At 40.4% G+C, this 17517-nt stretch overlaps 1 pseudogene; it reads right to left on the bottom strand.

Annotated features, from left to right (window-relative positions):
• Positions 1 to 9529: 9529 nt before the first annotated feature.
• LOC138467206 (vesicular inhibitory amino acid transporter pseudogene) lies at positions 9530 to 10732 on the bottom strand (annotated as a pseudogene).
• Between the last annotated feature and the right edge of the window lie 6785 nt (positions 10733 to 17517).

The raw sequence follows: 17517 nt of genomic DNA, 5'->3' as shown, positions 1-17517 counted from the left end.
TATGTTTGTTTTGTTTTTATTTGATATGCGTAGGAAATCATGTAAATCTTCCAATGCATATTCTGCACAACTTAATGTACAAACCAAGTGGGTGGGCCAAGGTTTCTGATCATACAACGTACATCTCTGTGACGTCGAAACCAGTACTCTTTAGTACCACGCATATTTGCTAATAGATTTGTAATATTTGATTGTAAAACCTCATCCTTTTGTTGCACTTTTTGTAATAATTGTGTAGCTGTCATATTTTGAAAGTGGGATCCTGATTTTAATATGTGTGCAACTCCGTAACATAAAGTTGCTAGTTCACTTTCAAAGAGTAGGTGGAATATGTATTCCACATTTTGTCTAAATCTGGGATCTTCAGAATACATCCGTAATGAGCGGTATTCTGAAGCTGCTATTTGAATAGGTCGATCATCTTACCTTCCTCCTTTGTAAGTAGGAAAGAATAGAGGAAAAGCACGTGCTTCTATACTTTTTTCCCATATGCTGATTGGTGATCCTTTTATTTGACGCATTTGGTATGTTTCCAGTGCATCTTCTATGGTGTCATTAGAGTGCAAAGGATGAATTGTATAATGGTCTAAAGTATTTGATATTGTAGCAGGATCTAGTAGCTCATATTGACCAGCTTCTTGTGTTTCTTGAATTATTTCAGTTGTATTTTCCAAGTTTTCTTCAATATTAATTTCTTTGTAATATTCATTATTCTCTTTAAGATATTGTTAGGCTTGTCTAACTTTATATAAATCCACCAGCTGTTGCCATATTTTTTTGTCTTTTGTAGGTACTCCATTTACTAAGATAATTAAAGATTGCTGCATTGGACGTTGCACTCCTAGAGTATGCACATTTTCTTTTAGATCTAATGGTAAATAAACTACTTTTCCACAAATGCCTTTTACCAATTCAGAGGGACGTAATTTTACTGTTTTTGGTTGAAGGCGTATTATTGCTTGAAATGGGTGTACTGTTTGAATTATGATGCTTTCATATACATTAAGTTGTTGTGGGGGTTTTGGTAGTGGGTATAATTCCAAATTATTTGTGATAGCACGTGAAGGAGTTTGGTTGTTGTCAAGTTTTGTAGTGCAGTAACTGCAAAGTATTAAGGGGTCACTTATTTCGTATTTGTTTTCTGCTACAAGGTAGAGAGCTAATTCAAACCATTTAGAATCTTCATTGTCTTCTATTTTATATGATAGGTCTACAGTTTTCGTGTTACATTTATAAAAAGTTCTGCAGCAACATACACATACATGGTTTGGTACTTCAGCTGATGTACTTTTAAATTTTAGTATTTCTTTTTTGTATGTGTTTAGCAAAAGGTTGCCATGTGCAGAATTGTTGCTCATTTGGTTAAAAGCTATTTCATTCTGTAAATGGCTTTCACTTCCAAAATATTTTTTCTGTATATAGTCAATTTCTTGAAGTAGGTCTTTTGCTGTACCATGTAGAAGAATGTTATTTAAATTTGCTAGTGCTAAAGCAGGACTTTTAGCATAGTACAGTTTATAGACTAGATTTCTTATAGTTGAATGATGTGTTGATATTCTTTTGATATCATGGAAGGTGGTTTACAAGTAGGTCCTGTAATGCAGGCCAATGAATGTCCTGTGTATTTGCGCACTGGACAGGTATCCATATTTTGCAGTAGTTTAATTTTGATTTTGTCTTTGCTTTTTACATATTGATTGAGGAATTGGCATAAAGACTTGAAAAATTGTTTAGGAATGTTACATATTGACGTGCATGGCCATTTGTACACTAGACGTTCTGATTCAGTTGAATGGAGGGGTAATTCTAAGTTTTCAGGGCATATTTTTGTAAGGAGTACTTCTTGTTCCATTATGGTATTATTAACTTTTTCATAACCTCGACCACTGCTATGTATGGCAATTGTATTTGTTTGTTTTTGTTTGTACGCTTCTTCATTGAAGTATGGTTCTGTGCTGATAGTGTGACTCCATTCACCTCCGCAGATACTTAAGAAGTTCTTTCTGTTGACATTTCGTTTATTGAGAAGTCTTTTTTGTAATTTAGTTATTAGTTTTGTTAGTGGTTTCATTTTGTTTAACACTAAAATAAATAACTTTCTTTTGAGAAGAATTGCACTATCTATCAACGCTTCTAAAATTAATTTCCTACGATAGGATTTAAGCATTGAACCTGATTTCTCTCCTGGTTTTATAAGATTTTGAAGGACTTTGTGACAGAACATTTTGGCTAAAATACTTTTCTTGGTATGCTTACTTTGCACTATATTAAAATTTAAAAAAGTAGTTTTATCTGTAGTGATAGCTAATTTTCTGTTAATTGTTTTTTGGTTTGTTTTACATTTTGATAGAGAAGGCAAAGTTTTTGTACTTGAAACTTCTTGTGTTTCACTAAATGACTGTATTAGCTGTTTTGTTTGAACTTTTTTACAAATTCTGCTAGAGATGGATGCTTATGTTGGACACTTTTATTTTCATTTGCTCTACTTCTGCGTTGCTTTCTACGGACTTGACTTTTGGTAGGCATTCTTTAGGGTCTGTTGAAAAAAATAAAGAAGGTATGGGTTGGGGTGTTCTGCAATGTATGTGTGCTGTGTGCATGAGTGTTTGAGTAAGATGATGTATGTAATGGTGTATGATTGTGCATTGGGAACTACAACTAGTAGGGATGTGTATTCTTCAATTAATATGTTACTAAACTCAGGTTCAGATGACAGAAAAAAATAAGCTAGTGGTGTGGAGAAGTACAAATAGTAAATCTAATGTATACAATAAAAACAGTTGTTTGATCTATAATATGAAAATTCTAGCGGTTGAGTTGGGTAATTTGTGTGTCCAAAAGTAGGAATTTGTGCGCCATTCTGGCTGTAAATCAGTGTTTAAGACATGGGGATTTTTGGACAGAATGGTGCACGATCTCTATTTTTAGGCACAGAAATAGCATGAATTAACTTTACAGTATGTTTGAGTAATAATACAAATATTATGGTGATATTCTACTTACTTTTTTCTAAAATGAGCAGTTTAATTCTTAGTTCTTCTTTGTTCTTGAAATTTCAGGAGAATGGTCTTCACTGCAATTGTAAAAGAAACAAATTAGTAATTTTGTTTGTAGATAGAATTGTTTTTAATTTAGATATTGATTTTTTTAATTGAAATCCTAAGCGCCTTCCTTATAACCATTAAAACTATCTTAATCACATGAGATGCGTCGCACCAGTTCAATACATATGATATGTTCTTAATGAACAAATTGTTTTGCAATGGGTAACTGTGATTCAACATATCTTTCATAATGTACCACTGAATACCACCATTTCTGTAACTAAGCTGTTCTAGGTAATAGTGCCTCAATGTCATGCTTAAATTAAAGTAATCAAATAAATAAATAAATAAAAAAAATGTAATTGTATAAGTATTATTTTTTGAGATTGGAACATAGAGTGTGCATGCATGCAATTTTGTTTCAATATATGTAGTCTATAAATTTCATTTCAAAAATGTTAGTTTAACATGATTTGATAGTGTGTGTATTAAGAACGTAAATAGTATAAAGGTTTATAAGTGATAGTTGATTTTAGGAAATTGGAAAAAAGACAGTAGATTCATTTTACAGATTACACAAGCTAAAAGTCAGTTTGAAAATGTGTTCATGTACTGTACAGAAAATATGCATACCTGTAGTTTGTGTTCATGCATATGGATATGCATGGAGCTGCAAGTAGAAATCTTGGAGACTTGTACAGTATTTCTTGTAGATGGTCTTACCAATGATATGACACTTGTACTCAGAGAGATTCACAGTACATTTGCAGTGCTGATCTATGATGATGCAGTTAGATCTAGAGGTCTTGAATGTGATTGGTGCATGGTCATGTGATTTCTTAGCTACATCCAATGAGGGAATGGCACAGAGAGTGAAGTGGAAATGGTAGAAGGGCTGTTCATGTTACGATATGTTCGCGGACATGGCGGTAGTTCGCGGACATCGGGAGTTACATCCAGGGATTTTTGGGTTCAGAAGTCATGCAAATGAGAATGAGCAGTGAAAGGGATTGGTCAGGAAAGTTTAGTGGGTGTGTTGTACCAGGAGAGAGTTTCTCAGATACTCTTTTTGCTCAGAGAACAACAGATAGCTATGGCTGTGTGTTTCAGAAAACAGATTGTTTGGATTTTGGGAGATTCGTGGATAGAGAAAAATGCAATGGCAACAATATGGTAGCACCCCATTTTTTTAATGTTTGCGAACTGTCCGCGGACTTTTAAGAAATACAAAGGGCCCTGCTTTATTTATCTTCACTTCTATTTTTTAACTGTGAAAAGCGGCTCTGAAAAGAGCCTTATTTTTTTGATTTTTGTAATTTTATATATTTGTTTGTTTCTTTAGACACGACATACTAGGAGAGGAGGGGAAAGGAGGGGAAAGGGGGGGACACCAACCACAGGGATAAGAAAGGGCAAGCTGAGAGAGGAAGATGTAGAGTGGGTTTTATTTGGATAGTGAGCAGGTCTTCTCGTGCTCTGAGACGATAGTATCAAAAGCACTCCGAAGTCGCTCCCCCCTGCAGAGTACTGTGTCACAGAACATACATACAACTGTGACCCTCAAAAGGTAAGGGTCATAAGAATTCTGTATGGCCTGTGAGGCAGCTTGAGGAAGACGCTGTCCCACAGAGGTGGTCCTTGTGGTGACAGGATCAGAAACAGAGGATGAAGTAGAGGAAATCAACCTACTACGTTCTTCGCAAGGTACAACCTTGCGAATAGCCCCAGAGTGAAATGACCTCAGGTGTCGCTTCATGGTCGTGGTCCCAAAGCTGTACGAACCGTGCTTCCCGCGACTGAGTATCATTTTTCACTCATTGCAGATAACACGGTTCACACGAGCCTTAGGACCATTCCCATAAATGGAAAATAACCACCACATCCAAGACTCACGTCTAGTGCGGGTAGTAGGGATTTTCTCTACCTCATTCTCGTCATCCTCTTCTTCCTCCTCTGCATCCTCACTCCTGTTCCCCTCTTCAGGCCCTTGGGAAGGTGGTGGTGATGGAGGGGGTGGGGGTGGTGCTGAAGCAGGTGTAGCACCAGGTGGCAGTTCTGCAGCCAGGGATGCCATCTCGATGGTGGAATCAGCAAGTTGCTGTGCTCTGAAGAATATCTAGAAACACAATGAGAATAAACTCTAGGGCGTGGTCTTTTATAGGGGTGCTTGTACGCGGTTCGAAGACATGCGCGCTGTCCGCGGACAGATCGAACACAAAAAAGGGTTCAAAAAGTTTCAAAAGATATGTAGAAACTCAGGATTACTATGTGGGACTTGTGCCATGATGAGTTGTTATGGAAAAATATTGTGGATTACTCGAAAATGTACTTTTAAATTGTTCGGGGACACGAACAGTGTCTGCATTCAGAACACGCGATCAGCATGGGCGCGGTCACATGATCCCTTTGCGAACAGGTCCGCGAAGGAAGCTCCTGTCCGCAGGACACCAAATGCACGGACATTAGTTTGCGCATGCGCGTTGATGTTCTACAGACAGTGTTCGGGTCCTGAATTAATTAAAAGTGCGTCACACATCAAACGAACATTTCTGGACATCGCGTATGTTCTAGAACAGTTTAAACTTGCTAGCGAACACTACGGACAGATATAGTGTTCTTTAGGACACTTCCATTTTCGTTTGATTACAAACTTTTCAGGACATCAATTGTGTTCTTAGAACATTTAACTTGCTAGCGAACATTACGGACAGGTATAGTGTTCTTGAGGACACCTCCATTTTTGTTTAATTACAAACATTTCAGGACACCAATTGGGTTCTTAGAACAGTTTGAACTTGCTAGCAAACAGTACGGATAGGTATAGTGTTCTTCAGGACACCTCCATTTTCGTTTATTTACGAACATTTCAGAACACCCGCGCTGTCCGCGGACATCTACATTGTTTTTAAAAAAATAAAAAATGGGAAGTAATTACAACACAATATAAAAATTTAACTTTATTTCACATATATTAATTATTTATGACAGAGAAGGTGAGGCAGAAACAGAAACAAAAACAGGAGAATTAGGGGTGTCAACATGATTGAAATCAGGTGAAGAAGGGATGGAAGTCTCATCAAAACGTTTTGGATTATGGAGAGGGTTTGGGGATAATTGACTGGGATATGGTGAGGGGGGACAAGTACATGTGGGACAATGGTATGAAGTTTTTGTTTTAAAATGATCCTCAACAAAAGTTTTCAAATTATTAAAATTGCTCAATAATAAATCATTTTTTTCTTTTAAGCTGTCAAGCGTGTTTTCCATAACAGTTTCTTCAGACAAGTTTTCTATTTTGGAATGCTCTGTACAAAAAGAAATATATATGTTAAATATATATAAAATAATAACACTTAAATGGTTTATATTGTAAAGTGTGTACCATTAGCTTCACTATTTTCTGACATTTCGTCATGTGGGAAGTGCTCCTCTAGCCATTCCAGGGTACTAGACATTTCTGTGAGAAAAAAAAAATATATAATATATTTTTTTAATCTAATACAGAAAGTTTATAAAGATATGAGTAAAATGATGTAGACTTTCTATTTCAGGTAAGATATGTTCTGAGTAGTCTGTAGGTCTGGTCTTGGTCTTAGTTGTGGAGTGTCTGTCAGGTAATTATGTTGGAAGCCTATTTATCTTCTCTTGGTATATTCCATTTTAGAATATATTGTATTTAAATGAATGGTTAGTGTGGTATTACTACATATAATATGTATGTGTACTACTTTGTGAATTTTTTAAATGTTATCATGTTGTAATATAACAATGAAACATGCCCCCCCCCAGACTTTTTAGGTAGTGGTACTGTTGTCCGAATATGTCCGTGGACATCAAAAATGTTTGCGGACATTACATTCAGTAGAAGTGCTTCAGTATGTTCCATATTACATGTACATAAAGTCAAAGTTACTATTGTTAAGCTTTGCTACTAAAAACCTATGAAATTCAGTTAAAAACTTTGTTAAAGGGACATTATGGTTAAGTTGTGCTACTAAAAACCTATGAAATTCAGTGAAAAAAACTTTGTTAAAGGGACAATATGGTTAAGTTGCGCTACTAAAAACCTATGAAATTCAGTGAAAAAACTTTGTTAAAGGGACGTTATGGTTAAGTTGTGCTACTAAAAACCTATGAAATTCAGTGAAAAAACTTTGTTAAAGGGACGTTATGGTTTCAAGTAAATCCGAAAAACCCTTGAAATTCGCCAGTTATGGTAAGCTAAGCAACCATAACTCGCGCCACCACCGTGCACTGCTAAGACTAACACCCAGGACATCAAAGATGACATAACAAATGTAAGGTCAAAGCATAACTGTGGAGAACTGGAAACATTTGAGGAGGAATGCAACCTTCCAACTCGCTGCCAAGTATTCATAAAGCCCACAACAGAGCACAAGGAATACATAGGAGCGAAACTCTGAAACAGAAAGCAAAACCAACGAATCCAGGCATACAAAGTGTACAATGTATAACTAAGTACTGTGGGAATCATCATGAGATCAAGAAGTTGTTAAACAAACATTGGCACATACTTCGCTTAGATACCTAGAGGACAGGCCCACAACATGATTTTCAAAAAGGCAAAAACCTTGAAGAACAAACTGAGTCCAACGTATCTACCAAGCATATGGGTGTAGAACTGACAGTGACATGGCTACAGCCAGCAATAAAAGGCTTTTGCAAATGAGAGTATTTACATGAATCTACTATATTAAGTACAGAGCAACACGTTTCTCACTGATTATTTGCAATGAATTATTAGATATGGATACAACCTATAAATATGATTAGAGACACATCTCTACATATATGCTTAATGAGGAAATGCAATTCAACTTAATAGAATGTTGAATTGTGGCACATTGGGCTGCCACACTTGCATATAAGCCAATTGGGCGTTTTTGAGTTGCCTAACCCCAAACAAAGTATGGCCGCCAGAAAGGAACAACGTTGCATCCAATACGTGCAACTTCATCCAATACATAGAATGTTAAATGTCAGCAAATTGGCTTGTCACACTTCAATGCAGATGTGAATCAGGAGTTCTTATGGGTTATTTTAGCCCACAGTTTGGCCGCTAGAACAAGACACCATTGCACGTAACATTATACTAAGATTTAAAAACCATACCAAAATGGCGACTGCGACTATGGACTGTAACGCGTAACGCTGAGGGAACTCCCCGCTATGTGGGAAACTGAGCAGTTAGGTGTTAGAGCTAACAGTGGCCCATATGGGGTAAAAGAAGTAACTACTTATAGATTTGACCTCAGTGCTATAACTGGAAATGTCAAGGGGGCAACATATTGCAAACTAATTCTAAGACAGATGGGAACACAACACTGAGTAATCGGTAAACAGTTATGACCTATCACGTGATCAAACTTTAGATGCATTTCAATTAAAGACAAATGGGAACGTGATACCCAGTAGAGGGTAGACCTATATGATTTGTTTCTTTCAGGCTCTAGGGATCTAACCCCAGATTCAAGATTTCAAGATTAAGAGGAAAGTCCAGAAGGGACAGAATGGTATGCCTAGTATACAACCTTAATGGTGAGCAATGATACACTGACACGCACTCTGGGTACACACTATTTAATGCATGCAAATCACAGAGGAGGAGTAAGGCACAACCATCAGAGATGGCAAATCTCTGGAGCATTTGGAGCAATCTAGACTGAGTTAAATTTACAGGAGCGCTTAGCCACGATTAACCACGAAGGGAGACCACTTTGCCTATTTAAGAACGATAGTTCTAAGCACCTGATTAGGATAACGTGATGATGGAAAGGTTAAACACTTAATCAAAAGAGTTGAAATATACAATAGCCTACATAGCATAAGAGGAGTCTATAATATGAAGAGCCAACTAATGTGTTATGATGCTGTTTTCTATCACCGCCTACCAATCCGACCCAAAACCACCACCCCTAACTAACAAGAGTTTGCTGGATTTGTTATGTTATTTATTTAGCCCCGTTTTGAGAAGGGTCTTGGTGGCCGAAGCCTAGACGGCGACATAGATGTAACTGAAGGGGGTCTGATGAGAACTCACCGACCAATGACTATCAACTAATTAACTAAGCACAACATTCCAAATAAGAATCAATGATTTATTTGGGGACTTTCTTTGTTGCTTAGCGCATCAGTACATCATTATACTATATATTGAAATGCTGAGGGTAGGTTTTGTGAGATGTGTTATCCAAACGCTCTAGCATTTGTTCAGATTAAACATATGTCTACATACAAGTTTGTGGGAGTGCTGCGTTTGTTTCACATAATGGCATTCATTATACAATTAATAACTTTAGCAACTCGGTTTTCAGGTTCAGGGATTTGCATATTGTTTTAATTGTTCTATTGAAACCGTAGGAGGTCAACATAACTGTGCCAATTATGGGCATGCATGGTACCGCTAAAATATTTGACATTGTTTGTCTACCTTTGGTTCGGATCATGAATAATATTGTTACTTTTTACGTTCCTCCAAAGGCTTCAATTAGACCTTTCACAGAACAAACAATGCCTGCTATGTTGGAAAGAAAGCCCACGCTAAAAATAAAAATGTCAACAATTTTTTCAAGGCAGGCTAACTTTTTCCATTTCAGCTGAAGATGGAAAAGCGAAGGAAGTAGGAAGGTCAGGGCTGCCCCTGTCACGCTGCCTGTCAAGCCCATGAGTACTGCAAAGTGCGGCACATATAAGGCCATCAGCAGGGTGAACAGCAGGAGACCAGCCCTGAGGACTGGAAGGAGGAAGGGAGAGCTGATGCCTGGGTGTTTGCTGCTGAGCAGACAACTCTGCAGTATCTCCGCAGCGGCGTGGAAGGGGAGCGGGTAGGACAGGAGGGCCTTTGCTACCAAGCACAGGTTCAGCAGTCTCCCTAATGAAGATGGCAGGTTGTCAGTGATCACCTCTTTCGTCTCTTTGCCCCACGTCAGGAAGGCAGCGAGCGCAAAGGACGTCTTAAAGAGGCACGCACACACGTGAGTCCAGGTCAGCATGCTGCTAAATTTTCCTCGGTCCGCCATGTTTCCCTCGAGCACGGGCAGAAATATTTGGGAAGTGTAGCTGAAAATGATCACGCCGATGGAGATCAAGAAATGTTCAAAGTCCATTGTGAGCTTAAATCTTCCCCAGGACCACCTGTCAACCTGTGTCAGGCAGTAAGAGGTCAAGCTCAGAATGATAACAAAGTGGGCCAAGGAGCACAGAAGGCTGAGCTTCGGCACCATCTTTAGAGTATTGATAAACACGCAGGGCAGCAGCAGCACAAAGGCAACCACGGACCAGCTTTTTTCTGTGGCTGTCAGTGATGGAAATCTGTGTGAGAGCAAGTTCCCACACACAATTAGATACAAAATACAAGTCATGACTAACTCCAACACTTGGGTCGCATTGACGACTGTCCTGCTGAGTCTGGGAAAGAGTCCTCTGCAGCAGACACTAGCAATGTCTTCGTATGTGTTTCTCACTCTTATGAGCTGACCACCTTCGTTTTCCTCATACAGGCAAGCGATGAGGATGTTCCCTGTGTAGCAGCCAAACATTGCAGCCAAGACAATGAGGAGCAGACCTGTGTATCCACTGTGGAGAAGAGCATACGGCAGCCCCAGAACAAAAATCCCCTGAAGAGAAAGAAAGAAAAACACAAGACATGGTATTAGAACAGCACACATCAGATTCTGTATATAACATTTTCAGGCATGCCCTGAATACAGATTCATCGACATCAGGTGAATAAAACATAGTTTTACATACAGGAAAGCAGTGGCGTACTGAGCGGAGAGGCAGGGGATCCCCCAATGGTTCTTTCACTAGCCATACCGGAACATTTGGGAGCGGGAAACCTCTCACGTGGGCACTCTTGTTAATAATGAGGGTGCCGAACAGGAAAGGTCAGTGCTTGGTTTAGGGTGAAAGGATCGAATACAAAGTTTCGAAATTCAATGGTTTAGAATCAAAAGGACCAAAAAAAAAAATTGAATGCTCTTTTTTGGGGGGGGGGTCCCCACCCAAACCCATGTTTTTTTGGCAAAAACCACACATTTAACCTATACCAAGGCCAAAAAAAAAAATTTTTTAAAAAAAAAGCATTCGATCATTTTTTTCGGTCCTTTTGAGTCGAATGTATTGTATCCAACCCTTTTGAATTTGAGCCTTTGCCTGGACAGCCAGTGCTTTAAGTGGGCTGAGAAATTGAGGTGGCGCCCTCATTTGGGGGCATGGCTTGCATGATGGGAGGGGTCTAAGAATTTATGGGCATGGCCTAAAGACAAACATGTAAAAATGGTCTGGCCTACATAGCTAAGAACATATCGCAACACAGTGTAAACAGCTCACTGAAGAAGTGCCTGGAAGTCCCTGAACAGCCGCATGATGCTTATTGGCGTCTTATATGTAGGTGCTAAATTGAAAATATGGGCCCCTCCTTCTTTCAATTTATTTGGGGTTTTGTAGAGCGCCAGTGTGCCACAAGTCACACTGCAGTCACTTCATGAACACCAGTAGAGTAGGACAGATTGCAGGTAGCTGGAATGCCTCTGAACTTGGATAAAGGATAGGGTGAACAGTTCATTTTGTACAACTTTCTGACATGCATATCATTAAGTTCTGCCCCTAGGTTGGGATAAAGGACATTCCACAGTCTGGGGGCGCATACTCCCAAGTGAATGGGCAAATATTCACAACTTGCTTGCACTCATCATCTCCCTTCCTCACACCCCTGTCTGGCTTTTAACAATGTTCTGCTTTATAAAAGATGGCTTGATGAAAAGTACACACACATATATAGAAATATGTAACATATTTCTTTGCTTATAAAATTATGGCTTGAAAAGTACACAAACCATTGAAAGGTACGCACACAAATCACTTTATTTGTTATTACTGCTATACCTTAAGATCGACTCGGTCAAGGACATCCATAGGTTCAAAAACTGCCTCTCGCTGATCCAGTCTCGACTGTCCAGTACATAGTTGAAGCTCAACCCCTCCAAGACCGAATTCCTACTCCTCACCAACAACACTGAACACCCAGACATACAGACCTGGCTATCAACCATGAACCCTGAAGGCTTCATACCTGAGCTCACCTAATGTGCAAAGCCCCTCGGGTTCCACATTGACAAACACCTCTCCTTCAAGAGACACATAGCTAAAAAAAAAAACAAACAGCTTGGTACCAGCTCTCCCTCCTGCGAAAAGTCAAGCTCTTCATCCCTCTGGACAGCTTTAAATCCACTGTTCAAGCACTGGTCCTATCCCACCGGGATGGGGGCAATGCACTCCTCAAAGGCCTCCCGTCATCCTCCCTTGTGCCCATGAGAAGTGTCCTACACACGGCTGTACGCCACATCAATGATCTACGCAGATTCAACCACATAACACCACCCCTAATCGACCTTCACTACCTCCCACTGCACGCACAAATCACCTTCAAGTCTTGCTGCATCATCTATATGGCAGTCGCCCTCAGTCACCCAGCTACCTCGCAGAGAAACGGACCAGAAAATCAGCCTTCTCTGTCTACACCCCAAGACTATGGAACCTCCTCCCCATCGGCATCAGACTCGCCCCCATGCTCCTTCAATTTAGAAAAGAACTCAAGATCCACCTCTTCAAGGAGTCTCTCCTCCTCAACACTTACGCCATCACATTGCCCCTCACGCCACCTGACTCGCTAGATGCTGCCTGCCCCTCTGCTCCCCTCCACCCGGTACAGCTGTGCCCCTCCTCTGTCCCCCTCTGCATCCTACCCCTGCTATATATGTGTTCTGTTGTTACCACTTAAAAGCGCTCCGTTATGCATCTATAATCTTGTACACCTTGGCAAAGCGCTCCATTATGCATCTGTAATCTTGTACACCTTGGCAAAGAGCTCCATTATGTATCTGTATTGGTATATACCTCTGTAAAGCACTCTGTTGCTTCTTGAGGCTAGGTCTGTGCTCAATAAATACCATAATAATAATAATATGTTAGGCAAAACATATACAATTGTGATCCCCCCATTCTTGAGAGACTAAAAGTACCAGAAGGGGCTTGGTGATCTAATTAGCTCTGCAGTGCATAGATCACCGAGCCCCAAGCTTTGCCGACAGACAAAGATGCCTGGGGCTGCTCGGTGATCTGTGCACTGCATGGCAGATTAGATCACAAGTCCAAGACATCTTTGTCTGTGGCCGAAGCTGGGGGCTCAGTGTTCTAACCGGCACTGTGTGCTGCAGAGCAGATTAGATAACAGAGCCCCCAGGTTCGCCGAGGGTTAAAATTGCCTCAGTGACCTATGGAGAGGGTGCAGGCATGAGTCATCCCAATCTGCCCACAGACAAGAAAGACACTGCAACTTTCTCTCGTGACACCTCGTGCAAGGTTTGTAAGGCTTGCGAGGGGTCGCAAGGAGAAGCTATAGTTTGGAGACGCTGTGTGTTTCCTGCAACCGACAGAAGTGCCAGCCAGCTATAGCCTCGCGCAAACTGCAGCTTCCTGAGGAAGTTGCAGTTTGCTGAACACAGGCCAGCAGTACTGGGATGGCATGTTCAGGCCAAGCTAAACATAATCATTGACCCCTAGAGTGAAGAGCACATATTGCCTGCTAATACAGAGTCATATAGAGGCAGAGTAGAGCATCACAAGTACCACTTTCTGGGAAGCTGGGTGTGCCAAGGGACAATACATGATAAGCACAAAGTGCAACAAGTACCGGCCACGTCAACCAAGCCCTAGAGGACCTGCTGCGAAAGCTACCAATGGATGGTACCACCAATCCAGTGGAGGCTTCAGAATGGTTTCACTCCATAATTAGCCTAAAGAAAACATCCATGTGTGAGCTTTGCCTCTGTGTTAACCTAAGAAATATGAACAGGGACATTGGGCCTCATAACGACCCAGGCGGTAAGTTACCGCCTGGGTCGTACCTTTACCACCATGGCGTAAACTACGTTTACGCCATGGTGGTTGGCGGACTTACCGCCCCATTCCGAGGTTGGCGGGGCGGTAAGTCCCCAATCCCCATTTACCCTTCCCCATTCCCATTTTTGCCCCATAGGGCATAATGGGAGTGGGGAAGGCGTTAATTACGCCACCGTAATTTACGGTGGCGTAATTAACAACAAGGTCCCTTAGCGCCATGGATTTTAACACCTGCTAAAAGCAGGTGTTAAATCCTCCATGGCGCTAAGGGACCTTGGAATCAGGCGGTAAGGGTCGGCGCTGTTTACGCTGCCGTAAACCCCTTACCGCCTGGGTCCTAATGAGGCCCATTGTAATTTAAAGCCAACCCTCTACCTATCATAACTACAACAGAACTCATCCTCATGCTTCAAGATGTCATGTTGTTCTTGAAACTGCATATATGGGATACATACCAGCAAATCTTACTGCACAATACCTCTAAGTTCCTTACAGTCTTCATCACCACATTTGGCACATTGAGTTATAACCACATTCCCATTGGACTTTCCTCATCTGTATACATCTACTGAGAAGATGGATTCCATCTTTCATGACTTCAGAAATGTAACCTACTGCCCGGACCACAAACTAATATATGGATAATCGGAATAGTCACAACAGCATGCTCAAAACAGTCCCACACAGGCTTCAGGCAGCAGGTAGTTGCTTGAGGAGAGAACAATTAATCTGGCAACTAAATTCCATACAATACTTGGGATACAACATTTCAGCAGATGGTACAATACCCAAGCAAAATGTACTCAAAGTAACACAAACACTCTTGAAGATCTGCACCAGTTAGGGTTATTAAAAACGCATGTTTTTATTGTCAAAAAGTGCCCTTGGTGATAACATGTGTTTCGACGTTCACAGCTTTTTCAAATCAGGCCTTGTGATATTTACAATCTCAGAAAAGAAAAGAGAAAACTCTGTACAGTTGAACAGTATCAGTAAAGTCAAGGTGAACATCCATATACAATCATATTCAATCCAACATGAAATTGTATAATATGGTGACAGAGATTCAAGGGTTGGTGATGGGGAGGATTGTTAGGGGGTGAGAGAAGAGAAGAGAGATAGGGGACACGAAAATTGTATATACATCAGAATCGCCATTGAAATAAATGTTTACTGGGTTATGGAGACCATGAGGCATTGGTACATTTATGATTGTTAATACTTTAGTAGCTGAGATCCTTATTTGAATCATACCTTAATTTTAGATTAGGGATCAATTGTATCTCATTAGGTACTGCTCTTTATATTCTATATTCACAAATCCAAGCAGTGCAATTGTTCCTATCATACTTGATTCCCATTGTAATTTGTTGTGCATATTATAGTTCGAAATGAAGATCCCTCTAGGTGCATTATCCGTACATTGATCTGGAACTCATGCATTTAATCTAATAGTTTCCTTACCATTCGTCGTCTAGTTGTAGTGTCCTCCAGCATGGTTTTATAGGTTTAAATCCCTGTGAAAAATGGATAACATGAATAGGCCATGAGTATCACTTTGTGCCTAGTTCCTAGTATAAATATTTTACACCTTTCACCGAGTCGGATTGCGGTACGTCGGCCAACTAAAATGGGAGGCACGTTATTGCAAGTATGCAAGTATTATATTATCAATTATGTTAATTGATAATATAATAGGCTCTGAACACCACTTTGTGTTCTTAGTATGAATATCATACGCGTTTCACTTAGCCTTATTGTGATATATCGCCCAATTAATATGCAAGGCGTGTTATTGCAAGTATGTATGTCATCAAATGGGTGTAGTGCCGCTAGTCCTGATGGCACTCTCGTGATCTGATTATAGTTGTTGATACAAAAAACCCGATTGTAAACGATACAAAATCTATTGTATTTATGAAGCGTTTCCCTAGTATGGTCGCACTTCACTCTATCTAGTATCTGTGCTACTAATCATTGTGACTCCAACAAATATAGACGGTCTCTTAACGTGGCTCAGTGTTAGAATCCCTCACGTTGGCTAGTGATTAGGACGCAGGTTGCAGTCGCCATTGTGTATATGTTTGGTTTGGTTGCTATGCTGATGGTGGAACTTGTGTCCCTTTTCCCTTTTGTTACTTGTCTTTAGTGTTAATGGATTTCCCTGAATTCAGATGCCATCTTGTGGGCATTCTATAGCGCATTTGCGTGTGTAACAAATAGTGGCTAGTCCAAAATAATAAGGTGCCATCATTTTGATTATATATTGTATGTGCAATAATCATCTCTACATAACATTAAATTGCAAAAAATTATAGGTAACAAGCCCCGTAGATATGGAATGTGGTTCTGAGTTTCCCGTCATAATTGTAATGAGAAGTTGATAGTACAGAGGTGTGTAGTTTAGTATTAATGATTCGGATTAGGTTATCCCATGTTCCCATCAAATGACAGCATACCTTCTTACACAATTATGACGGTTCCGTAATTAGGTTGCCATAGACCATTACGTCCCTATTCTTGTTATGGCAACCGTTTCGGTGTCTCTTGGAATTAGGGATGGGTAGTGACTCATACTTCTGCATGTGTTAGTGCTTTAACTAGGTTCTATCCTTGATTGAATCATATTTGCGCGTTATGACAGATATTGGATAGGTCAGCTTGTAAGTAAATTTACTCAAGGCCATAGTAGAAGCACTAGGCACCAGTAACAAAGTGGAGCTCAAGCCCTTCTTCAATCTAGTCGAGTATTATGCAAAGTTTGTTTCCCTGGTGTCAATCCTCAAAAAAGGGGTATTAATCGATTAGTCACATTTTCAGGAAACAGTATTCAAGGCTTTCAAAAAGCATCTTCTCAAATCCCCTGTCTCAAACCCTCTGACCCCACTAAGCAGACATAAAATCATTCTTTTAAAAAGATTCACTTGAACAATGAATAATAGAAATAGAAAATGATAACAGTCTGTAATATTACCATAAGGTCACTTCTGCCAAGTTTGCTGGCACTATGAAGTGGGGTTTGACTTTGAGAGGGAGGCCTTGGTATCAGTACGCAGTACATGGCAGACGTTGAAAATAATCAATAGGACAGAGGGCTTTGATCCAGAGCAATGGTATACATTCCTTAGCCCAGACCACGGATGAACCACACTGAAGCCAACCTCACCAATCCCAAGACCAAGTTAGACAGGAAGGGGCGATGCAGCATCTGCTATTTAAAAGATGTTGATAAAACAGGAAATGGAGGGCTGCCAATGACACTGATGCCCCCGCGAGCACTTGCTCCTCTTAGCACTAAGGGGCAGTATTTCTTCTGGTGGTCTGCCCATTGCCATTTGGAATCCACTGTCATTCACCTTGGTGCCAGCGGTGCACCAGCTGAGTGCAGACCTGCCCCGGTTCCTCTCCTACATTACAATGACAGGCATGTGCTCCTCAGGGCTCTGTCCGGCATTCCAGATCTACCCTCTTCAGGCGAGCCACAAGGACGTGGCAACCGGGGGCTTTTCTTTAGGGCAGTCTTCAATGCTGCACCTTCACCACCCTGCCG

Source organism: Ambystoma mexicanum, chromosome 4q (assembly GCF_040938575.1).
Source record: "Ambystoma mexicanum isolate Mex_15411 chromosome 4q, UKY_AmexF1_1, whole genome shotgun sequence".
NCBI lineage: Eukaryota > Metazoa > Chordata > Amphibia > Caudata > Ambystomatidae > Ambystoma > Ambystoma mexicanum.
This window is presented reverse-complemented; position numbering and strand designations above follow the sequence as displayed.